The sequence below is a fragment of the Chelonia mydas genome, chromosome 1, assembly GCF_015237465.2.
Source record: "Chelonia mydas isolate rCheMyd1 chromosome 1, rCheMyd1.pri.v2, whole genome shotgun sequence".
NCBI classification, from domain to species: domain Eukaryota; kingdom Metazoa; phylum Chordata; order Testudines; family Cheloniidae; genus Chelonia; species Chelonia mydas.
In genome coordinates this window covers 236,160,255-236,186,659 of record NC_057849.1, presented here as the reverse complement: position 1 = coordinate 236,186,659, position 26,405 = coordinate 236,160,255, and the positions used below count along the sequence as shown (strand labels likewise).

Below are 26,405 nucleotides of genomic sequence, written 5' to 3'. Positions count from 1 at the left end.
CTTTCTGCCCTGAGTGTAGCTCAGCAAATTAGCAGGGCTGGGCTAGTTGTAGGCAATCATGTCTAATCCTATAAAAGGCAGACACCCAGTCTGTGGGAACTAGTTGCAGGACTCAGGGGGAAGGCTAGAAGTCTAAAGCAGGGGTGTTTTTCACTTCTATGTGAGGAAATTCTGGCAAGGTGAGCTGCAAACCATAATGACTTTAAGGTTTTGGTACTGATTTTCAAGGTGTTATGAGCTGGAGTTGATCTGGTTACATTCCCTTGAGAGGCTGTGTTCCATTACTGACCCCTGGAGTCAGCCACATTGTCTTTTGATTTGGACACAGAACACCTGCACTCCAGCCCAGCTTACATTGCTGGCTCCCCTGCTCTTTTGCTCACAAGCTGGATTCCAGCTCTAGCTCCTTGACCCCCCCTGCTTCTTGGCTCCATGGAACAGTGCAGAGAGCATGTACTGCAGTCCAATTAACTTCTCCTTAGGGGGGAAAGTAGGAGCAGGAGGCGGTTCTGGGCAGATCCCAGTGGAGAAGGGAGGTGGAATGCAAAATGTTGGTGCTTGGCTGCAGCAAAATGGCAAATTCAGTAGCAAAATGCTCAGTTCTGTGGCATCATGATAAAATGCCTGATGGCACAGCTGTGGAAATATGGACACCTTGGGGCCCTGATTGAGATGAACAGCAGTAGTGCCAACCCTGTACTGTTTAACAATCATGAGATTGGCTTACAAAACATGAGATTTCTTTTTAAAATAATACATTTTGGTTTCTTTTTCTTTGCCTTCTGGCTTTTGAGCCTTTAGGTTTCACTTGGGTCACATTTTCAAGCTTTGGTTTGCAATTGTGAGAGCTATAAAAAAATTTTAATGGAAACAATTTCTCATCATCAGTAGTTTCTAGGGGCTTTAAGCAAAACATTAAATATTGCAAAACTCATGATAAAATTATTAGCTTTGGCAATACTGAATTGGGGCCGTTTGTTGTTCTTCTAGCTATTGTTTAAGGCTTTCTGTGGACTTAGGCAGGCATCTCTGCATCCATTTACATTTGTTTCACAGTCTCAAGGTTCTCTCTACTACCGTAAGGGTCAGAATTTTTTATTTATTTTATTTATTTATTTTTTAATGAAAGCTGAGATTCTAGAGAATGGCCAGGATAAATTCAGTGTGAATTTACTGCAGCCAGTCCAGTGTATAAGAATGTTAATCGCATAGAACTAACTTTAGGACTTGGCTAAAGAAGCCCTATCTTAATTTACTTTAGATTCTTGTTGAGGGAAGCTGATTTCAGTTTAAGTTTCAGGTCTTCTTTATTCATCATGAAGGAATAAAGGGTAGCAGCCAATTAAAATAAAAGAAAAACACCTTGCACGTCAACTTGCAAAAATATTTGTGCAAGTTGACATGCAAGGTGTTTTTCTTTTGTTTTAATTGGCTGCTACCCTTTATTCCTTCTTTATATATAATTTAGTCACCTTTCTCTAGTAGCATCAGCAGGTCACTTCCATTTGATGGCTCTTTAGATGTATGTCCAATGAGTTAGTGGCCTCTGTTAAGTTTCTAATAGCTAGAGAATGGCTTAAGCCCTGAAGCAAACAAATTGGCCACAACTGCATCCTGTTAAAAAGAGAACTGTAAAATCAAGATGGACAAATATGTATCTCAAGGGAAAATATGAAAACCTTTGCTGGAAATTTTCCTCAGAGTATTTGTATTGATTGCTGAAACACTATTCCTTAAATCAATAAAGCATTAAAAGTACTCAATACTCTTAATGAGCTCCAAAGGAACTGTTACTTTGGATTGTGATTACAACTGCCATGTGACTGTCTTTTCTTACCAACATCTGATTACTGATGACTTATAAATTTGGAGGGGAGGAAAAGATTGCTGGTGCATTGCACCACTACCCATTGGTGTAAACACAATCCTCCTTTCTTTATAGAAAATGTCAAAAGTTTAGAAAAGTCTAAATTACAGAAGGAAAAAAATTAAACAAGTCACCTTTCTCTGTTAAAAAGATTGAGGGGAGTGCATGACTTTTTCCCTGTTCCATTTCACTTATTACTTGTTCTACATACAGCTGTAAAAAGGCAACACGCTAGCTCTACCAGGAGAATAAGGCAAACGTGTATTTTTCTGCAAACTCTAAGAAGGTGTACCTGCTAGGTAAACAACCTTGTGCTCTTTTTACTGCAGTATCTTGAGATGTCAGGATTGGAGTGAATTGTTTTGGGACCAAAGAGGGATTCCTATGAAAAAAAAGTTCTTCTTTGAGATATGAAAGATGCCTTTTAAAAAAGGCGTGCCATAATCCTTGTTGGGGAAGGGTCCCCTAAAGGGAAATGATGGGGAATGGGAATTGGAAGAAAGTTTAAAACACATATGGACTTCTGTAACCTTTTGTGGTCTTCCATCTCTGGGGAGCTATCTTTTGATTAACCCTAATGTAGCCATGCAGGGAAATAAGGCCCCCACACCCACCTCTCTGCACAGTAGGGTTATGCCACCCAAATCTTGGGGCCAGGTCCTTAGTCCAGTGGAGCCCCTGTGGTCCCACTGTAGACAAGTGTTGGGTGGGGGTGGATGAACCCAGAGTTCCACCTTCCCTCATGTTGCGGTCAGTGGAAAGGGCTGGGGATACAGGGAACCGGAGGAATGAGCTGCATCCTTTCAGGGGCTGCAGTAAAGGCACTAATGTAAAGTGGCTCCCCCTGCAGAGTCATTAAGTTTATACATGGGGCTATGCCTAAGGGCACAGTCTAGCCTTATGTTAATAGGAAAGCATGTTTATATCTTAAGAAAACAGTTATGGTCTATCTGGCAAATATGTTTTACCATATAGTCTGTAGTACAGTCCTGGCACTTCTCAGTTGCTAGTGTTTCTATGCGAGTTTTGACTACTACAGCAAGTGTCTTGGAAGCACCATTTAGGAAGAGGTTTCTTCTGACTTTTGTTTTTACTTTAGGTCAGATAACAATTGCTTTCCTGCTGCCTCTTTCTCACTGGAGAATAGAAGTTAGGTTTCGTTGCACTCTCCTTAGTGGATCTCAATAACAATTTCAGTCAAGAAGTATCTTGAAGAAAGCAATGTGTATTAGAAGTAGAGCCAGCAGAAAAGTTTATTTAGCAAAAAGTTTTGCTAAATAAATCTGTTTCTCAGAAAATTTTTCTGAGCAGCTCTAATTAGAAAATTGAGATAAAATTTGAAATGTATCAAATCACTCTGAAGCCTAGGTTTTGTTTCTCTGCTTGTTTTCTTACCTACGCAACCTGTGTTCTTATGATATTTTGTTTGCATATGTAGATGAATTCTGGACTCCCGAATAGGCATCTTGTACGATATGAACCAGATCAAAAGTCCTTTGCTAACATAGTCATTTGCATATACAATTAAGCTACATCCAGGTACAATCTCTGGTCTTCATATAATATGTATTCAGCAGGGGAGACAAATCCATTAACATTTATATAGCTATCCTTGACCCTTCTGGCAGACAAGTTTACTGCCTTCCTGTAGGAGTTTACCTAAGCTCTTTACCTGGAGTGTTAGATTAAACATCTTTCTCTTTTTTCCCCTTCCTCTTGTTTCTTCACAATCTGTTTTGTATAACTGAGTAATCATTTCTCTCCGATGCTAGACTGTGCTCTACCATATGTACACAGGGGTTTTTTTTGTTTGTTTTTAAATGCATATTAGGGTTTGTAATCTGTATGCAGAGTCACCTTTTAGAGCGGGGTGGGCAAACTTTTTGGCCCAAGGGCCACATCAGGTTTCCAAAACGGTATGGAGAGCTGGGTAGGGAAGGCCGTGCCTCCGCAAATAGCCTGGCCCCCGCCCCCTCCCACTTCCTGCCTCCTAACAGCCCCCCTCAGAACGCCCAACCCATCCAACCCCCCCTCCTGCTTCTTGTCCCCTGACCGCCTCACCTCCCCGCTCCCTGTCCCCTGACTACCCCTACCCCTATCCACACTCCTGCTCCCTGACAGGCCCCCCCGACCCATCCAACCCCCCCCCCCACCCCTTGTTCCCTGACTGCCCCCTCCCGGGACCCCCATCCCTAACTGCCCCCCCAGGACTCCACCCCCTATCAGACCCCCCACATCTCCTGACCACCCACCCCCCCCGAACCTCCACCCCTTCCAACCGCCCCCTGTCTGCCCCCTGGGACCTCCTGCCCCTTATCCAACCCCCACCCCCACCCCCTTACCATGCTGCTCAGAGCAGCAGGACAGGCTTACTGGAAAGCCTGGGAGGTGGGTGGGCGCAAGCCATGCTGCCCGCGCAGCGGCATACCTGTGCGGGACAGGGAACAGCGGGGAAGGGGCTGGGGACTACCCTCTTCGGCCAGGAGCTCAGGTGTCCGGTAGGATGGTCCCGCGGGCTGGATGTGGTCCACGGGCCATAGTTTGCCCACCTCTGTTTTAGAGCATGAACTCTCTCATGCCCACAGCAGAGGATTATGTTCTTATCAAATATACATTCTTAGCTTGAAATGTTAAATCACTGTTACTAAAGTAACAGAGAAAGATTGGCTGGAGAGACAAGTCATTTCCTTGACGCAGTATCAAATCATGATCGCCAATTAATTGTTTGTAATGGGTGGAGGGGTAAAAATGAAGATATTCCTTGAGTGTTCCCACCACTCTTCCTCCAAACTGTCTGCTCTTTGGCTGTAAAAGCTTACATGGTGGTACATCCAGGGTAGGAGAGGGATGTGCAGAACTCCTCCACCCCATGTAGTCCCTCCTGTAGCTCCCCACACAATATGATATTGGACGGTGCTATGCATTCCCTTCTTCACAGAAGGCCAGCTTTGCATGCAGGTACTGAGGGGGCAGGGCCATGACTCCACCTTTTCCCTGCTCTTTGGGGCACTGCACCTCATGGGGCATGTGACGTTGCACTCCATATGATTTATGGAAATATGCTAATGAGTGTGAATATAATGTAACTGGAATTGCTTTATGCAAAAGGTCTCTTGTAAAGTATCATTACAAAGCTTATAATCTACTGAGTGTGTTCATCCTATTTGTTTGACTGTATCATTCTTGTATCTAAAACTAGAAATATGAAGTCTAACTCTGAAGTCCTATTGTAATTATGCAAAGTGTGGGCCATTAATGATGGTTTAGAATCTTGATGGCTCCCATTGACTAGGACAATTGGTTATAAATGGCTCTGTTTACTTACAAGCCTTCCTGTCTTCCTGTGAGTTAGGCTGGGAAGAATGGAGGCCTTAGGATCTCACAGGACATGTAACCATGTCACCTGGTGCTGGAATCCATCTTTAACCTGGTGCATTTCCATTTAGAAGGAGGGGTAGGGACCAAGAGAGACAAAAGATTCCCGCCTTGGGCCAAAGCTAAAAGAGCGGGTGGAGCAGAACAAGGGGGGCCCAGTCATGAGAGATCCCCTAGTTACCACCTGAGCTGGAACTAACAAGGACTGTACCAGGGGAAAGGATTGGGCCCAGACTAGGAAGGAGTCTAGTCTGTGAAAGAAGCTTACTGGAACATCTCTGAGGCGGAGATTTACCTATATTCAGTTTCTTAATGTATTAGGCTTAGACTTGCATGTTTTGTTTTGTTTTGCTTGGTAACTTTGTTCTGTCTTAATTATTACTTGAAATCACTTAAATCCTACTTTTTATACTTAATAAAATCACTTTTATTTATTAACAAACCCAGAGGAAGTGATTAATACCTGGGGGAGCAAACATATCTCTGTGCATATCTCTCTATCAGTGTTTTAGAGGGTGGACAATTCATGAGTTTACCCTGTATATAAAATGGATTTATTTGGGGTTTGGATCCCATTGGGAACTGGGTGTCTGGGTGCTGGAGACAGGTAACTTGCTGAGTTGTTTTCAGTTAAAGCCTGCAGCTTTGGGGGCATGGTTCAGACCCAGGTCTGAGTTGCAGCAGGCTAGCATGTCTGGCTCAACTAGACAGGGTTCTGAAGTCCCAAGCCATCAGGGAAAATGAGCTCAGAGGTAATTTCAGCACATCAGATGACAGTCCCAAGGAGGTCTCTGTGACCGAACCCATCACAGGGCACATGAAAGGAGCAGAGACTGCAATTGTCTTTGGCCAATGCCACCTCCACCCTACATGCATACCTTGTACAAGGACCAAGAACAAAACTGGCCATATGTTCAATAATCCTCTATTGTGTCTCAATCTTTCAATTTTTCTGTGGCTTACATTTTCATTTGTTAAATATATTAATTCACGTTTAAGACCTGTTTTTCAGAGGTGCTAAGAATGCCACTTCCAGATTACATTGGTGGGAGCTGAGGGTGCCTAGTACCTCTCAGAGTCAAGCCCCGTTTGTTCTGAGCCACAGTGCAAGATTGGGCTCCCTATAATAACTGAAAATATTTATAAATCTGATCTGTCATTTGAAGATAGATCTCTCATAATGCCCCAGAATACTGGTGGGGGTGCAGCTAATAAAAATATGATCAGTTGGGAGGCGTTTAAATTGCAAAATTGGAACACTGTTCCTGATGTAAAAAGAGAGGATTTCTGGGAAAGGGAAACTGGTGTGAAGGGGGGGGGGGGGGGGGAAGGCACATTTCTCCTCTTCCCCCCCCTCCCCCGAATGAAAAACTGAGACCGTATACAGCAAAGGGAAGGGTGACATATTGTATTTATGCCTCTGTCTCCCTTTCACTGTTCTTGTCTATTCTCACCCTACTACTGTCCAGCTCTTACCCTACCATTCCCCTTGCTAGCTCCTGCCACCGCAATCCCCCTGCACCTAACCCTTCCCACCCCATTCCCCTCTTGGCACAAACTCCCCACGTTCCCCCCCTCCCTTCAATCAACACCTGCTCAAAACATCTCTCTCTGCCCCATGCGCACACACTATGCACTCCCTTTGCCCCAGGTCGAGAACCCCCTCCTTTTCTTACCTCACCTCTCCATAGCTCAGAATTGCCCTTTCAGACCTGTACACACTCCCACTCGATACTCCTTGCCTCAGAACACTGAGCCCCCTTTACATCTATATGCATTTACTCAGCCCTCCAAACTCAGAAAACCCAGTCTCAGGCTTCAGAAATCTCTGACAGATGTTGTCGGGATATTGCAGGAAATTGCCACCCTGATTGAATGAAGTTTAAGTATTTTAGGATTTCATTGGATTAAAAGTACAAATGTGTATGTATTATTGTGGGGTTGTACGCAACGTCTCTATGAGTGAGACATGACTAACGTCAACCATGGGAAACGTTAGGAGCTTCAAAGGACTCTGAAACAATGGGGCAGAAAAGAAGGAACACATGGGATAAACACAGTAGAATGGGTTTCCTAGGAAATACTTGGGAAGAGGGGACCAGAAGTGTAAATTTGCATTCACACTGTTTTGAGACTACATTGTGAGGAGAAACCCATTGTCTACGAATGACCTATTCACAAAATCAAAGACCCAAAAACTAAACAGAGTGACTCAGATTCATGGGAGTGCTTGTTTCAAGCCCAGGTTGTTATGAACTGGTGACAACAGAAAAGTCCCTTCATGGGGTTAGAAGGACATTCACTGGCCAGAGTCCTTGTTGGAATTGGGGCGATCTCTGGTAAGCTTATTAGCATGCGGGTAGGTTCTTCTTTGGTTTTTAATACGTTTTCTCTGTAATGTTTTTTACTTCTAAGAATAAATGTGCTTGCTTAAAATGAGCTGTGTGACCACATAGCAGTGGCTACTTACACGGTATATAGCCCTCTGAAGAGAAGGCAAAGCAGGCCTGCTGAGGGAATCTGACTGGCTGGGGAATTCACAGTGTAGGCAAGGAAGTGTGGCAATAAGTGGTACCACACCTGGCACTATATCAGTCACCCTAAACAGCTGTGGCATTCCTGGTGGGGCTTATGCCCATTAGCCTCTTATGATCCATACCCTGATAATGCAAGAAGATTACATGTTTTTGGGTTCTGCCAGAATGAGTGTGTGTTGTGATACAATTTGCAACACGCAAGGTTTTCCAAATAAACAGTAGAATACTTCTGAAATTTGTTCATGTTACAGTGTAAACTGGGAATAGTAAAGTTCATTGAAGCTGAGCAGGTACCAGAGCTTGAAGCTGTCATACACCTGGTAATAGCCTCCAGCGACACGCGACACAGTGTAGCAACTGCAGCAGACCTGGAACTGAAAAGCAAACAAAGGTAATGGCTTCTGTTTAAGAACTGGGCACTGGCATGTCTAATAATAGTTGCAATTGATGTAGTGATCCAGAAAGGTTACACGCTGAGAGGGGACAGCAACTCCTCTCAGAGTGGTTGTGCTGCTGTCCTCTTAGCTCATTCATACGGGGGGAGAGATAGCTCAGTGGTTTGAGTATTGGCCTGCTAAATCCAGGGTTGTGAGTTCAATGCTTGAGGGGACCATTTAGGGATCTGGGGCAAAAATTGGGGATTTGGTCCTGCTTTGAGCAGGGGGTTGGACTAGATGACCTCCTGAGGTCCCTTCCAACCCTGATGTTCTATGATTCTATGATTCTATGTGAAGTTGTATTTCTCATATGTTCTTTTTGGACTATATGCTCATGTGTAAAGAAAAGAGGTCTTTGCTCCATTTACAGCTGTGACAAGTCCTTCAGTACATTTACATTTCAACAGAATTCTAAATAGCCACAAAAAGCATGTTTGCATGAAAATACGATTTCACTGGAAATGTCAGCTGTTCACAAACAAAGATCATATTTCACAGTGAGAAAGAATGGTCTAGATTCTGATCTCAATCACCCCCATTGTGAATTCAGATTAACTCCACCACAGGCATCTGGATTTACAGAAATGTAACTGAGATCAGAATCAGGTGCAATGACTTTCAGCTCCACTGGTCATAAGTATATCAGGGTTGTTTTTCTTAAATTATTGTACCATAATTTTCAAAAGATGGGATAAAGCCTTCCTGGAGAGCTTTAGATTATTTTCACCCCACACCTTTTCTGGGAAAGCATTTAACATGTTTCTTTGGGTCTTTTCAGTTTACTAAATTACATCTATTCCTTCCACTAATCATAATCCAACATTTCTGGTGATAAATTGGTCTCCTCTACCCCAGGACAAGTTGATGGGCCATAAAATAGATTTTGCCGTATTATCACTATGGTTATACAATTTACATCAAGGTCCCCACTGAGAACTGAAACCCATAATCACTGGCAACAGAGGTGCTTTCACAAAACATACAGGGATTTAATCTGTCACATTATTAGTGAGTAGCAATGCCTTCCCCAGAAAGAATATGACCTTGATTTGGATATCACTGTTTTAAGTTCTTGTAACTTTGCTAGAAATCAAGTGGCTCCTAATGTTTCTAAAAGCAAAAAATGATTGATTAAACTGACAGTACAAAAGTATAATAGCGTGATATTTCTGCAGAGTGTTGTTGAAATGTTTCAACTGGCACTCAGCCTTGCTGCTCTTAATGTGTGAATAGAGATTTTGTGAGAGAGATTTGGAGATTTGTGCTCCGATACTCATAACAGTGATGGCTGCATTATTATTAGAGATTATTCTTAGGCTGAATACTGAGTCCTTGCTATAGTGGCCATCAAGGGACCAATCCTGCTCCCACTGAAATCCGTGGCAAAATTTCCATTCGGTTTAATTGGAAGGAGGATTAGGCCACAATTTCGGGCTTGAGCCTGCTGATACTTACTATAGAACATAGGCCTGAATTCAGCCAGGCACTTCAAGGTTTGCCTAACCTTAAGCATATGAGTAGTTCCATTGGCTTCAGTGGAACGGTGCAAATGCAAAGTTATGCAGATACTTAATTATCTTACTGAACTGTGGCCACAGTCCTGACTGTTGTGAGTAGTCCATTTACGCAATTTTGGGTCCAATTTTGCAGTTGTCAGGACTAAGTAACCATGATTGAATTCAGTCGTGTGTGTGTGTGTGTGTGTGCGCGCGCACGCACTACCAGATTAGGCTATCCAGGCAGGAGAATACGTATAGTGTTTTCTAAGGCATCACCTTTAAAATGACACTCTATTTAGCAACAGCTTTAATGTAAGCACCTACATGCAGGAAGCCCTCCCACTTTGTACTGTGTTCATGTTAAATCTTGGAAGCAGCAGCATTACGTGAGGGGGGACCTTGAGGGAGCACACTGGTGCTGCCAACTCAGTAAAGGATGGAACTTTTCACAAGATTCTCTTCATAAGAGTGGGGTGGGGGGGAGGGGAATTATACTTCGTGTCTCAGTCATATTCAATTTATTTAAATTCTACCTCCTGCTTAAACTTCACCTGTCTTTTCAACTATAGATGGTGTCTCTTACCACCAAACCTAAACTGTTCAATGTTGCTATGTGCTGTTATACAGTCACCATGTTCCATGATACAAGTAGCTGAAATGATCCCTGTATATTAGAGCTGGTGTGGTTTTGTTTTTTTTCTTTTGAGAGGGGGCAATGGGAAAAGGGGGGGATTTTTTGTTGAAATTTCAACGAAAACTTTAATTTTTGAAATTTGATACACTTCAGCCAGCTCCATCTAGTTGATCTGTAGAATGCGCCAGGTCCCATAAAGAATAATGGGTCTTATCTAAACATAGGCTGGTATGATATTGCTCTGAAAATTTTTAAGGATATGACACTTTGCATCTCTGTCTGCAGCAGAAATCCCCCTGATCACAATGAGTTATGTGGGATGAGTAGAGCTGCTGGAGAAAAGTCAAAATGTTGATAAAGAATGTATGCATTAGCACAAAGAAACTTTCATTTTCTGACTAGCTCTGGAAATGAATAGAACTTGGTGGAAAATGGTATTTCTATCCCACAAAAGTTTAAGATTTTGAAGGTGTTCTTCTCTTCCCAAATTGAGACAGTCAGAATCTCATTTTTGCAAACCAAAAATCCAAAAAGAAAATTCCAGTTGGGTTGATTAAAATATTTGTTTTGATAATTTCAAAATATTTTCTGTAATTTCAACCTTTTTAAGCTTTACCTTAAGTTTACTTAAGTATTAAACAAAAATATGCTTTAAACCAAAACACAAAAGGAACTTTTTTCTTTTGAAAATGTTGAAACACGATGTTTCAACAATTTCAAAACTTTGTTTCCAAAAATTTTTAAGTGGAAAATTAATCAAAACCAACCCTTTTCCCGAAACGGTTTCAACAAATTGTCATTTACTTCACTCCCTAAACTGTGTTTCTCGACTGACACATTGAAATACGTTTTAGTAAGGTTTAATCATACAGAGGTATTGTTTGTGGTATTGCTACATGCAGTACAGGGAAATCCTGGTTTGAGATTATACCAGGACAGTCTTCTGTATAGTCAGTAACAAGCCTAAACTCAGGAGAAATATCCTGCGATCAGATTGCATGTATAACTGAGCACATGCTGATAGGATGCAGAGGAGGTCAGGGAAACTCATACTCCTTTGAGCCATCTGGATTAGAGCATTCATTATAGATGAGCCAGTCTTTACCTCCAACTGCATCTTCCCTTTATGCTTCAGACATTGGCTGCTAGAATTCCTAATATTTCTGATTAACATCATTCAGAAATGCTTGTAAAAATTCACCCAGTATGTAGACTGATATTCTGGGGAAGATCAAAGTGATGCATTTTGATGTTTACTCAAAAATAAGTCAATGTCTGCTTAGGAATCCTATTTTACAGGTGGGTAGATGCACAGGTGCTGGCTTCGTCCAGGCTCCAGGGGTGCTGAACCCCCCTTTTCCCACCCCAGGCCCCGCCTCTTCCCACCCCCGCTCTACCCTGCCTCTTCCCACCCAGTTCCGCCCCCTTCTCCAAACATGCCTGTCCCTGCAACTCCCTCCCCCCCCACCCAACCCCCCAGCGCCTCCTGCACACTGTGGAACAGCTCATCATGACAGGCGAGAGGCACTGGGAGGGAGAGGAGTTGATCGGCGGGGCTGCCAGTGGACAGGAGGCACAGGGGCGGGGGGGGGTGGGAGGGGAACTGGCTGCCAGTGGGTGCTAAACACCCACTAATTTTTTTTCTGTGGGGCCTTTAACCGTGGAGCACCCACAGCGTCGGCGCCTATGTGTGGATGGATGCATAGGAAGAGAGTTTTCTAAAGCACGAAAAGGACAGATTAACTTTCAGTGGGAGTTGGGTGCCTAACTGTTTTCTGTGCATTTGAAAACCTCCCAAGAGAGGTTAAATAACTTGACCTCATCTGTAGGGCAAATCATTCTGCAAGTCATTTGTAGATATGGGAATAGAACCCAGGAATACTGTTAACTCCCAGTCTTCTGTTCTGACAAGAGTGATGTGTGAATTACTGAAAGCAAAACAAACCCTGATTAAAAGCACTTCATTAATGGCATGACTCATCAAGATTGACCTGCAGTAAAATAAAAGAAACAAAATTTGGTTTTTAATTTTATTCAAAGATCTAATTGAGCATTTAGTCTATTGCAAGCAAAGGGGAATGATGTATAATGTGTGTCAGTAGAGCATGGTTATATGAAGAAAGATTAACATTCTTATTTCAGACTCAACAGTATTTATAATTCTGTTTAATGCAAATGTTCTGTCTTAAATACTGAGCTCTGTCTTAATTAGACAAAATAATCCTTCATTGCTTGGGTAGTTCAGTAAATTAGTCACTGGCCTAACATCCACTGGAGCATGCTTATGCATTGTTTAATCCATATGGATGGTTAAAAGTAAGAGAAATGGAAAAGAAACTGATATTTTCCAGACATGCTCTGAGACACACATTTCCAGATTTAAATTTCTTTGCATGGACCTGATCTATAGCATGTTGAACTCAATGGAAAGACTTCCGCTGGCTTCAGCAGAGTTGTAATTACACACAGCCTGATTCAGTGCTGTCCACAGGGCCTCTCGCTTACAATGGTGTAAACTGAATAACTTTGCCTTCAGTGGGAGTTACGTGTATAGTTGGTGTAAGAAGAGAGTCAAACTCATAAGGTTTGATACTGAACTGACACCAGTAACTGTTTGACTTGAATAGAGCTACAAAGGGCAAGCTTGTGAAGGGTTACTTGCACTGATTAGTACAAGGTTTCAGAGTAGCAGCCATGTTAGTCTGTATCCGCAAAAAGAAAAAGAGTACTTGTGGCACCTTAGAGACCAACAAATTTATTTGAGCATAAGCTTTTGTGAGCTACAGCTTGAAGTGAGCTGTAGCTCATGAAAGCTTATGCTCAAATAAATTTGTTGGTCTCTAAGGTGCCACAAGTACTCCTTTTCTGATTAGTACAAGGTTAGTGTGGGCCTGAGAGGCTAGTTAACATACCAGGCTGTAGCTGGAGGGAGAGCCAGGCTTAACCGAGAATGAAACCAAGATGGGAGAGATCAGAGGGGGTTGAGAGTGGGAGGTGGCTGTAGGAAGAGTCTGTGCACTCTCTCAGGGACTAGGGAGAGTAGAGACACCAAGAAGGACAAAGGGGAACAGTTGGCCCTGGGATTCTCCCCTGAATAAAGAAATCTGACAGGAGGCCAGGAAAGAGATAAAAGTCACTGGGAGCGGAGCAGGTGCTAGTGGTAACCCCTGATAAAAGGGCAGGATCTGGACTTTCTGGGAGGTGTTCAATGGAGGTGCACCCAGGGAAAATTAAGAGGCATGAAAGGCCAAGCCTGAGGTGAGCAGAAGTTGGTTTGTTTGTACCTTTTGGTTTGGGTTCGTTAAGGGATTCCAGAGGAGAGACTTGAGAGAAGGATGAACCTAGAGAGGTTGTGGGGGAGGAAAAGGCTTGAGAGAGGCTGAGCAGGAAGAAGCCCAGGGAGGCAGTAGCAAGGAGTTGGATGAAGCAGTTTTTGGCTGCTGGTTATAGGGTTCCTGGGCTGGAACCTGGTGTAGCGGGAGAGCCTGGATGCCTCTGTCAGCCACTGGTATGGTGGCATGAGCCCAGAGAAGGGGGCAAGGATGACAGAGAGCCCTGAGAAAAGGGAATGAGTTCCATGGGGCCCAAAGTTGGGGCAAAAGGCCTGATACGAGGTGTTTTGTTACCCTGGAAGCAGTGGACTTAAATCATGAGCTGGCCAGAGGGCTGAGTCATGGAAAGGGGCAGGCCACCTGTCAGCTGAGGGTGCCAGATGGGGAGAGAGCCACTACACCATGCCCAGCCATAAGGAGGTGCTCTAGTGATGAGTCATCCTCCCTTTACCATCCTTGTATACCATATTTTATTATAAGTAATGCAGGTGTTGACACCTATAGGTAAGTTGCCCAAGACTTTCTATTGTAAGGCTCTGTTTTCAGTTGCTTATAGCTTTGTCAGACTTACATAGTTCAGGCTAAAAGCTTCCATGCCATGGTTCTGCCTCAGTCTGAACTTAAAAATGAGCAAAAATGGTTCAGCTATTTCTAAGAATGAGATTAGGGGAAAATGTTGTTTTTTGTCCAAGTTTAAAAAAAATAATCTTTTAATTGTTGAAGCTCTATCATCTGGGGGGGAAAAAAATCACATTTTAATGTAACCTTAATTCACCCCCTCCCCGTGTGTGTGTATGTATGTATGTATGTGTATATATATAAAATACAGGATTTTAGTTTCTATAATGGAATGCTATTTTTCTACAGGATCCCTGCCTCGTTCTGTGCACCAGATAGATGGTGCTCTGTGGCAAAGGTGACTGGTGGGAGGAGCACAAAGAGTAAAGTGACCCTCCCTGGGGTCAAGTGCCCCCACCAGCCTGGGCGGGGAGCGAAAGGGGCGGGGCCAGAGCCTCTCCTCTTCCAGCCACACTGCCTGGTGCAGTGCCCAGGCACTCTTCTCAGGCAGCTGCTGTGCTGCACTGGGCAGCATCCAGGAGTGACTCTGGGGCCTGGCTGCCTGGTAGAGCAGCCGAATACCAGGGGGAACCAGTGCAGTGGGAGGACAGAGTCCACCCCCAGGTAATGTGGGATGAGGAGAGTTCGGGGGACCCGGGCTGGGGGTGGGGAGGAGTCACGTGGGGAGGTCACGTGCCCCCTAGTTAGGCGACTCGTGGGAGGGGCACCAGCTGTGTATGAATCAGGGTTTTGTAGAGAATTGCGTAGGGGCTGTTGTCTGTAGGATCCCTGCTTTATTTGTTACAGATGTTGGAAGGTGTGTAGCAATAGTATTGAATGAGGCAGAGGATTGCAAGAAGAGAAAAGATGATCTCATGGTCAGGGCAATTGAATGCTGTCCTGGAGAACTGGATTTTATGCCTGCTTCTGTCGCAGACATGCTGGGCAAGTCATGTAAACCAATATTTTCACAGGTGGCTACTTTATTCCTCCTCTTCTGAGTACCCAACTTGAGACGACCTCCCCTTCCCCCTGCACCCCCAACCCACGAGGCCTGATTTGCAGGAGCGCTGAGCTCTCCAACTGCATTTGAGTCAATGGGAACTCTACTGTGAATATATAAAGAGCTAATCACTCTGAAAATTGAACCTTAATCCTCTTAAATTGGGCACCCACAATTAGTTAGTAATTAAAAACAATCTTTCTGCCTCGGTTCCCTATTTGTAAACTAGGGATAATATCACCTCACCTACAGGCATGATGTGAAGATAAAGTCACGAATGTTTGTAAAGAGCTAAGACACTCTGACGAAAGCACCATAGAAAAGCTCACGAGGAAACTAGTAATTTTGGATTCAATGCAGTGTTTGGACAGCAGGCAGTAAATAGTGCACAGGCCCACACACTGAATGATGAGGATAAAAGTAAGCATTGAATAGCTACCCATTCATTGAGCACTATCCCTCCTGTACCCAGAATGAGGCAGGGGTCTTGTGGGGAAGAAGCCCAGGGAGGCACTGTGTGTGGTTTTGGTTTTTTGGTTGTTTGGTTGGTTGTTGTGGCTTTTTTTTTTTTAAATGTAATTAGAGTATAGATAATGGCCACAGTATAGAATAACTCCTTACATTATTTACTCCCAAAGCACTTTAAAGGCTATGGGACAAATTCTATTCTCCATACTCTTGGAGTATGGACTCCTACTGAAATCAGTGGGATTGCTCCTATGAGGAAAACAAATAAGATTTGTCCCTACAGTGCAAACATATTGAAATTACTTTACAATTGAAATGCAGCTCAGGCATGGGAAGGACTGAGGAAAATGGATACCCAGCACACCAACAGCCAAATTCCCAAGCTGGATTCTGTCCCTTTTGCCCCACAGAGGTGGCACCAAGGGACTGAAATCCAGCTGCAAAGGCCCAGCACAGAGTTCCCTGTAGGAGGAGAACTCCCTGCTGGCACATCTCCATTGCGGCTGGGCACTGCACCTCAGGTTGTACTGAGGGCAGCGGGATGCACAGTGGAGCTCTGCTCTGTCACAGCCATCCTCCATTGCCTTAGGGTCCAGTAGTAGAACAAAAATCTGCCTAGCAGCCGATTAATGTTGTGTTGGGGCCAGGCGGGTCTTGAGATTCTGAGCTGGAATCCGCTCTCCTCTACCCTTGTCCTCTTTCTCTGCTCAGCACAAAAAAGACTAACTCCATAAAGAACAATGTGGTCAGAAAACTTTTCGCCAAGGGCACCAGGTAAAACCCAACTCTGAAAGTACCTCGGCCTCTTAAATGCTCACACAGAACCTCGGCTTTAAAAGTCCAATTTAAAAAAAGACAAAAACCTGCATGAAATTTCATGGAAATATAAGAATGTCGAATTCTTGGTCTATGCTTCTTAATGAATGGCAATTGCTTTGATTTTTGCAAATGTTTATAGCTTCATAGATTGCTTTTCTGGTAGCTATTATAGCAAATAGAACAGTAGTTTATTAATATCACCACCATTGCTAGGTGTATGGTATATGGCGGTAAAAGGAGACTCACCTTGAAAACATACATTGATTTTTCATTATCAAGAGGAAGTATTTAGCCATTCTTGTTACCAGTTCCTTTCTACAGATTCAGTTTATCATAACTGTAAATGTTTCTGTCTTCTTTAGTATAGGACAGACGTATGGCTCTGCTCTTCTCTGGGAGCCAAAGCCTAGCATAGGATTTACGCACAGCTCAGACTGGGAGTAGAGCTGTGTGTAACATTTGTCACAAATCATAGTGAAACTTACCTGACTTCAGGTTTTACTACAACTTTGAAATGCTGTCAATAGGTTTGTTTAATGGTTAATGGAAATGCCTGTCTTTTAAATGCATGTGGAGGCCCATCTCTGGTTCTGAGCTGCAAAAAGCACATGAAATTCAATATCTCATATTCATGAAAGCTGATGGATAATCTCAGTAGTTTTGAATGAAGTCATTGGAGCTAAGATTTTTAAAGCAGTGCAGAGGATTTAGTAGAATTCGAATGGAACGTGAGTAGCTGAATCCCCTGTGCTGCTTCAAAAAATCGAGGGTAAAATCCTGGCCCCATTGAAATGAATGATAAAAGTCCCATCGACATCAGTAGAGCCAGGAATTCACCCCTAAACCTCAACAACTACGTCTTAAACACAAGACCATCCTTCCTCACCCTTACATATTTTTGGATGAGTTGGGTGCTAAAAAAAAAACTGGATAAAAATAAGGATACTTTTTAACTTTTTTTTTCTGGGTAGCACAGAAGATAGAACCTAAAATTGTTAGCCAATGTTTTCATTTTAATGAATCTTTACAGTTTCTTCTCCAATTAGGAACAGAAAGACTGAAATGCCATGAGAGCTGTAGGTCTCAGACTGGATCTAGGAAGTACCTGGAATCTTACAAAATTTCCAGTCCAATTAACTAGGAGTTTGGATGAGTATTTGAACTTTGGGCTGCTTATCCAAACTTTTGGAGAAGGATCCACCAATTTATTATGTTTTAAATTCCATACATCCAAACTGAGGGCTTGTTCCTACACTGAATGAAGCAACACCAACAACCGTATTGTCACTGAATACCATTTACATTATATTGCCCCTATTCACGTATCGCACTATTCATCTGTGGGAAAACAAAAGGCTTCCAGTCATGTTCTTCATCCCTTTATTCTCTCCCAACATTAAAACCCTCAATTATATGTTAAAAGAAAATGTAACTCTGCTTTACAGGGCATACAAAGCCATGTAATTAGTTGGTAATGACTACATAACTATATAGTAACTGCCCAACCTGTACATCACATGATAATTATTCAGCACTTGGAATCTAATGTGATTATTTACCACATGTGCTTCAGGTTTTTTGGATCTCCAAGTAATGTAGTAGTTTTCCTAAGTAGCAATCTAATAACATGACTTGTATTGCTGTTGTTCCTGGAGACGCTTTCCCTGCCATGCTAGGTACCTATACAAACATATAAGAAAAATACAGTAATACTGGCAATTGGCGAACTGTTAGCGTCTTTTCTCTGAAATGTTCATTTTTAAACTACTGTTACTAAATCAATGAAACATACTGTAGGAGGCCGTACAAAAAAGTATCAGCAGCTCCTTTTGTGCTGTGATCCACTTGCTATTTAAAAATGACACTTGCAAAATATAGCCACATTCATAAAAATGTACTTGCTTGTCACTCACAGTTGGGAGTATTACCGTTGAAAGTAAATTCAACTTTTAAAATACTGTCCCTCATTTAATACTCTTCTATGCTTCACTTAGCTTGGACAGTGAACCAAGATTTACTTTCATTTTCCATATTTAGTCCCATTCATTGAGGGTTTCTGTTTCATTGGAGTTTTGTTTGTTTTTTTTGTCCTTGCACACCAGCACAGAGCTTTGGTGTTTGGGTTTCCCATGGCAGAAAGAAATGTTTAAAACAAATTTACGAAGAATTTATTGAAGTATTTCAGCTCAGATCAGGTTTTAAAGACTTTCTCTTCTTCCCAGAGTCTTAACTTTTGTGTTTGTTGCTGCTACTGTTTTTACAAACTTCAGTTAGAGACTTGAATTAATTGACACTGTCACCTTAAAAGTTGCACGTGATGCTGATAGACCAGTGCTTGCCAAGGCTGCAGGTGTCAGCTGAGCACTGACAAATTCATAGCTGGAAACAAGACCAGCTCACCTGTATGTTAGTGTTGTTCAAGATAGGTATTGAACATGTAAGAATGTGTTTAGACTCTGTAAAATGTGTGTATGTTTCTGCATGCATTGATCTTACTTATAATGTGTGTATCCTATGCTATAAAGTGATATGTAAGATATTTTATGGGTATAACTATAAAAATGCCTGCTCTGAACTTGTGAACCCAGGCAGGAGGAGTGGTTTTCCCACCCATCAGGAAGAGCTATCAAAGCTTAACTGGGCTATTGTGGAACACCATGACACAAAGACTGGGTTATTGGCCCTCTCACAGCCATGAAGGTGCTTCACATAAGAAAGCCCATCGCATCAGCTTGAACGCTGGAAGAAGGGTGATGAAACAGGGACACACGAAAAAAAAAAATCTCTTTGTGTCTTTGTGCTGTTTGGACTCTCACAGGGCTGGAGAGAGGAAACAGAAGCAGAGATTCTCCAGGATCAGCCTGTGTAAGCCCTAAAAGACATTCAGTGTTGACTGATTACTACTTCTCTATCACCTTTTGGAACCATTGACTGTAACTCATTTGTGTATATATGTTGCCTGCTTTAACCTGTAAATAACTTCTTATTTCTTTTTCCTATTTAACAAATTCTTAGCTAGTTTACTATAGGATTGGCTACAAGGCTTGCATTTGGTGTGAGATCTGAGATACAAATTGACCTGAGGTCAATGACTGGTCTCTTGGGACTGACTACAAACTGAATCTTCTGTGATCTTTGGTGTATGGCAAGCAACTATCACTCAGTCTAGCTTGCTGGATGGCAAGGTAGACTGGAATGCTGAAGGGGACTGACTGTGACTCCATGGGAAGACTGTTATAGTGCTTAAGGAGTTCAGACTTGTTACTGGGTTGGTGAAATCAAATTATAGAACATACCACCAGTTTGGGGTCTCTGCCCTGCTTCTTGGCAGTCTGCTCTGAGGTTGGCACTCATCGTCATGAACCACTCCAGACAGCATGTCAATGCAAAATAATCCTTGAAGAGCAATATGATATGGAGCTGACAGCCTATAGAAGTAAACAGGCTTGGAAGCCCATCCATCCAAACTTCTACTGGGTGCAAATCATTATATTTGTGTCCACTTTGTTTGTTTTTTGGTTTGTGGGTTGGTGGGCAATGGGGGAGGATGAGGTGCTATGTGTATGGTTTTTATGAATAGGCCAGAACATATTTTTTTTCCTTCCCCTCATCATAAGGGTAAAGTCAGGGAATTATTTCCCAAATTCTCAATTCAGCAGGTTTTTTCTCTCTCCTCTTTCTCTCTCCCCCCACCCCCTGCTTTTAGTCAGGCTAATATGTTGCTTTAAGGATATGTTTTTACTACATTTACTCATGTTGCTTGGCAGTTTATTGTTAGGAAGCTATATACTTTTAGTATGGGTAACCATTAAATGCTGTGAACTTCTAGAAAAGTGAATCTTGAGTCTGGTGTTAATATGACTTTAAACGTATCTTTCGTAAATTTTAAAGCTCCTGAAGGTGTTCATTTCACAGAAATGGAAACTGAATAATACCTACTATCTAGGTAGAGCTCTTCTCCCCCCCCCCCCCCCCCCGAGTAAATCTTAAAACACTTTATAAAGAAGTAGCAGCATATATCCCCAGTTTTATAGATGAGGAACTGAGGAACAGAGAGACATAGCATGTCCATTGGTTTGAGGGGAGTCACTCGTTTAAGATTTAAATCAACTTTCCTTCTGCACAAATTTGTTGTTGTCCCCCTGCCTTCACTTCTGTTTTTAGGGTTATTAACATCAGAAATAATGGTGAAATAGAGGTAATAGGGTCATTTACACTAAAGGAAGGAACCCCGTGGCATTTAAAGTTTCCTGGACAAAATATTTTACTGTGTCCTTTGTTTTGGGTCTTTGTCCCTCATTTGAGTTTTGACGGATTGAGAGGTATCAAGCAAAGCTTTGATAGAATGCAGGTCTCTGTCCTGTGCCTCTCCACAGGACTACAACTGCCTCTGTGCAGCATAGCTATAGTCTGTCTAGTTACCAGCAATCTCAGCCCATCAATGTGATTCAAACCTCTTCTGTCAGCCTGAAAAAGTAGTTCACTCTTCTTGTCTATTCAATCATTAATCTCTCCGCTGGGACCACTACTATGGTGCCCGTTATGATGCAGACCACTGTCTACTAGGGACTAGAGTGATACCACCAGGTCATTCTGATGTAGGCTGCCGTAATGCCACGAGAAGGCAATTACTTTTGCTCTCTACAAACCTTGAAGCTGGATTAACTGGTGACTGAGAGGCAAAAGGCTGTGTAACCCATTTCCAATCTTTAAGCCACCCAGTCATATTAATGCAATTTTTAATATTGACTTATGTTCATTGTCTTGGAGAAGACAAATATCCAAATACAATGAAATTAATTTGGAACAGAGTATAACAAACACGTGAGGGTACACTATCGCCAGAGACACAAACACAACTCTATCTTTTTCCCCCCCTTCTCCTCCTCTTTTCATCTACTTTGATGATAACTTTTAGGTCCTGATTCTTATTTACATTAAGGCCCCTTTACACCAATCTGGAAGGATGCAGGGGCATAAGAGTGAGTGTAAAATCTCATTTTAAGGCTCCTTTGCCTTGCCATAGTGGTGTAAAGGGGCTTTAATATAAATGAGAATCAGGTCCGTGGTATCTACCTTTTAATTGCATATAGAGTGAGTAAATGTGCAAAGCTCCAGAATCCCTCCCAGCTACTTGCTGTTTAATGCTCTTATCTGACAAAGTGTAAATAGGAGACTTATAATTAATTACTCTGCACTTACATGACAAGTCTCGTAAAAGTTCCATCCCAGAGGAGCCTATTATTTATCAGATTGTGATGTGAAATTACTTCTGTAATGGATGGAGAACACCCAGAAAATAGGGTGGTTTTAAAAAAAAATCTTTTGTAAACTGTTCCATCCCTAATAGTCATACTTGGCTGAAAAACACATAAAAAGTGAGGATTAGAGGCATCAACCTTGTAATTACAACTGGCTGATTGCTTACTGGAAGACACACACATCATTTATTTAATTATTTTCTAATTAAATTTACTACCTGTATGAACAGTCAGATTATCATCTCTGAATTCCTTTTATATCCACAGTGAGGATACAGCTTAGGTAGCATGAGTGCAAGGCTCCCCCCTAACATACTGGAGTCCTGACCTGGAGGGCCTTTTCTAGGGGCAAAAGGGTACTTTTAGTTTCAATGTTAATTTCTTCAGATAGCTTCCATCCTTATAGAGAGATGGCAGACTTTGCATAGCTAAGGACCAGATTCTGCAATCAGATCTGTGTGGGCAGATCCCTTTTCCGATGTGGAAGACTGACAATTTCACTGAGACCCCCCCAGGAGTCTGTCCATGTGAATCTGATTGCAGGCTATCTTTCCAGTTCCCTGATTTTTACCCCTCTGTACTTTCTAAACTTTTCTCAAAAGTTCCTTTGTGTCTGAAATTTCACATAGGTTTTCCTCTGGCTACACATCTCAAAAATTTGTACTGTGAGGTATGGGCAGAAAAATAATAGTGGTGATTAACTTTTTTAAAAAGAGCATTCTAATGCTCTTTTTTTTTAAATTTGTGATGCATAGCTCAGAAACGGTGCACACTAGAAACTTCAAGTGTGTCTTAACCAAGATTCTGGCAGAAAATCCTAGTGTGTGTTTTTTGTTTTCTAAAAGAATAGGTGTAAAATTGTGGATGTTTTTCATTAAGGAGTTTTAAATGTGTAAACATTGAGCTTTAATTTTGATCTTACTCCTACAGTACCTGTGTCAATGGATTTAGGCCATTAAAATCGGAATCAGGCTCTTGATTAAGAACTAGTATAATCTTTGCCAAAGGTCCAGGAGTGACCTGAGCTTTCACTAAATAGGTCTCTGGGTGTATTGCAGTCAGTGAGAGTATCCCACTATAGGTCTTTCCTGTGCAAGCAGCCTTTAAAATGTGAATTAATTTCAAAGATTGTTCGGCATAATTATTTTTCTAACATCTTCCTCCAGCTGTCCTGCCTGCCTTGCAATTCCTTACCACGCCCCCAGGCAACAGAAAAAAGATCTCCATGGTTTAAAAAGCTTTTTTTCATGGGCTATGGAAACTCACTGGCAAGCTTATTGAAACATCATTAATATGCTGTAACTTCAAAATGTTAGTCAGAAAATTCATAGTTAAATATCCACAAACAGTCTCTGCTCTGCCGCCACCCATTCTCTGCCTAACGATACTGAAAATGGAGTGACTGAGATCACCTCTTTGCTGGAATTATCATTTTGGATCCATTTCATCCAGTTCAACTGCCATCTCATAGATACAGATCTGCAATTCATGCCATCCAGGCACAGATCACCCTCCACTTCAACTGCCCACTGATAGCTAGAAACATCAGCTTCTCGTAGTCCTTCCCTCCATGCTGTCTCATGACACTAATCCACTGAGTAGAGGTGCATAATGTAAGTGTTTTATCCACCCTCCTTAATCTCGCTAAGGCTCTGGATGGGTGTCCACCCTTCCTTTGCTTCCATTTTTATATTCCAGAAGGTGCCAATCTATCTCAATGAAAATGAGCTGCTCTCTTACCTCCCACTAGCCTTCGTGGCGACTAGTCATCTCCTTGCCAAACAGCAGGCCAGATGTTAAAAGCAGCAGGATTGGGTTTGGGGCAAATAAATTCTGGGAGGATCCCATCGGAGATTTCCTCGCATTAGGGCATGGTTTGTACCTTATCTGCTAGCCTTATCTGTGAAGGATCCTGTAGGACAGGCAAGAGACTAGGTTCATCCATGTGGAGGCCATTTGTCCCCACAGTGGCTTTGGCAATCAGCAATGCTCTCGTTTCCCTGGAAGCTTGATTCTATTGGAGCTGTTATAGCAGGGACTGGAAGGGGGTGGTGTGCATCTCCCTGATCTGCCCACTTTGGCCTGTCCAGTCACCTCTCTTCCACAGCATGATCCCAGGAGCTGTGGAGAGGACACTAGGAGAATGGAGTGGTGTTGCAAAAGCAGCTATGCTTCCCTCCCCCCCCCCCCGCCCCCCGAACCCTGACCTTCTACCTCTCTCTCTCTCCCTGCATTGGGATATTTGCATGTCTGAGACCCTCCATATGCAGATTGAGAATGATCTGGCTCCTTGTTAGGAGAGAGAGAGACTCCAGCAGATACCTGCAGTATTATAGCAGATATGTACGCAAAGCGAGAGACACATCTGATAGCTGTTTGAAAAGGAGAGAGGTAAGTGAAGTAGAAGAAACATTTTACATAGTAGAAATCCTCTAAAGAAAACTAGCCTGATGCAATAACCCAGTTGCCCCAAGCAAACTGTAGCTGTGAAGAGGTTTGTCAGCTCAGCTTATAATGAAATCAGGATAGTGGGGGGGGGGGACCCCAGAAGTCAAATGATTTAAGCTCACAGGAGGAAAAAGTGATGAGGCTGAAACAACCCAAGACCCACTTAAATATTATAGAGTAAGAGGAAACAGAAAGTCATTTATCAGCTATCCGCATACCGGTGCATGATCATGGCTGTGGTCTTCAAATAGCTTAAGGGAGTTAAGTACCCAAATCCCATTGAAATTCAATGGGAGCTGGAAGTCTGATTTCCTTAGTTGCCTCTGAAAAATCTCATCCTATGTGAAACTCAAAGACGTGTTGGGCCACATCCATCCTTGGTGTAGCACTGTTGCATTCAGTGGGCTTTGTTCTGTGCCCAGGATTTTGCCCCTAGAGTAATTGTTTTCTCAGGGTTTAAATAGATAGCACCAAAGGATACGTGACAAGAGGCTTTATTATTATTAAAACTGCATTGATGTAACCCCAAAAGCACCCCAATGCCAGAAGGCAAGGGGTTCCCCAATATGTAGCAGCCTCAACTGGACCGACCAGCTGAGTGTACCCCAACCCATTGTTGTCATAATCTGTATCTAAAAGGTGTCATGTGAGGGATCTCTTGTGATCTGGTAACACTCAAGTCATTCATATTATTGTGTAGTGTATGTATGGGTGATCTATGATCTATGTACTAGAAATAAGTTATTGGCAGGTAAAGCCTAAGTTACCGCCCCCTCCCCCCCCGAGTAGAATGTGGTCCTGCCTGCTTGAACGTGTCTGCAATGTAAATTGAGCTAGAGGGAGCAATAGAAGTACATTTACATAAAAGGTAAACAAAACCATCAAACTGGTGAGCGAGGGGAGATAGCCACGTAACTATCTTGGCAGGGAGAAGGGAGTGCAACACTTAACATGGCATCAGTTTCCTGGTGGACACAGCAAGCTGAACTCCAGTAGGGCTTCCTGACTTGGAAAATTAAGATAAAACTTTGAGGATATAAGGAGAGAGGGAAACACCTTTTGGGAATCCTTCAGCTGAAGAAACAAAGAAACCCTGAGTTTTGGGTTCTGTGTTGGATCCTGGCTAAAGACTAACCTGCCATGCTGGTAAATTGACTGTGGTGAGAAAATTACTTTGAACAAAAGACTCTAGTTTGTTAAATTAGGTTTTGGTCTTAGACGTGTCTTAAGTTTGTTAATTTGTAACCATTTCTATCCTAACCCCTTCTATTTGGCATCATTTAAGTATCTGTTTTTTTGTTAATCAACTGAAATCTTGTTTTATCACACACCCGTTTCAGTATAGTGTCACAAAATGAAAGAATGAAGTCCTCCGCTAAACTAACAGGTTGGTGTTGTGTACTGTCTCCTTAAAGGAGCAGCAACATTGCTAAGGTTTTGTGAGTGCTACAGTGAGAGGGGCTGAGCATTGCAGAGGAGACCGTTTGGGGAAGACTCGAGACTGGAAGGGCTGATGGTGTCACCTGGCAGTGAGTAACCAGGTTAGCAGGCTGTTGGTGTCAGGGCTCTGAGCAAAAGCTGAATAGCACAGAAGCATTCACGGTTGCAGGACAGGTGGTGGCACAGCCCCTTACTTGTCTAGGTGAACCCCCAAAATGTCTCAGTCATTTTTTAGTTTTGCTAATATAGCTAGTTTTGTTACAGAATCATATTTATAACTAGGAAAGGGAGAACCACTGAATGAGAAACTAAAAATCCACTCAGTCCTTCAGCTGTAAAAGAACACTTTATGAGCGTCAGAGTTTTCTGTCATTGTATATACATTTACCTCTCTCGTCCCAGGCATGAAAATACCAAAATGTGTCATGCTAAAGAAATACTGTCTGTATTTCTGACTTCATTGAAACAAAGAAGCATTGGAAATCTTGTGAGGGGAAAAGCCACCCTCCTGAGATTTCTACTCTGATTTCTCTTTGAGGTACAAATACTAAATGTCTAGAATAACTTCAGTTTTGATGTTTTATAAAGTCACTTTAACAGTACGGTGACCAAATGTCCCATTTTGGCCAGGGCAGTCCCCTTTTTAAGCTCTGTCGTGGATGTCACGACTTCTGTGGCAAAACTGGGCATTTGTCCCGTTTGCTCTTGCCCTCGGGGAGTGCAGAGG

At 42.6% G+C, this 26,405-nt stretch overlaps 1 protein-coding gene across 4 annotated transcripts in view; it reads left to right on the top strand.

The window, feature by feature from the left end:
- PTPRO (protein tyrosine phosphatase receptor type O) overlaps nucleotides 1-26,405 on the top strand; it is a 211,640-nt gene that overhangs the window by 14,325 nt on the left and 170,910 nt on the right. Inside the window, exon 1 of one of the 4 annotated variants that reach the window (XM_043539328.1) lies at nucleotides 107-179. The exons of the other annotated variants lie outside the window; for them this stretch is intronic. The gene's annotated coding sequence lies outside the window, so the exon portion shown is untranslated. Of the gene's footprint in view, nucleotides 1-106; nucleotides 180-26,405 lie in introns of those variants that run through there. 4 annotated transcript variants of the gene reach the window in all.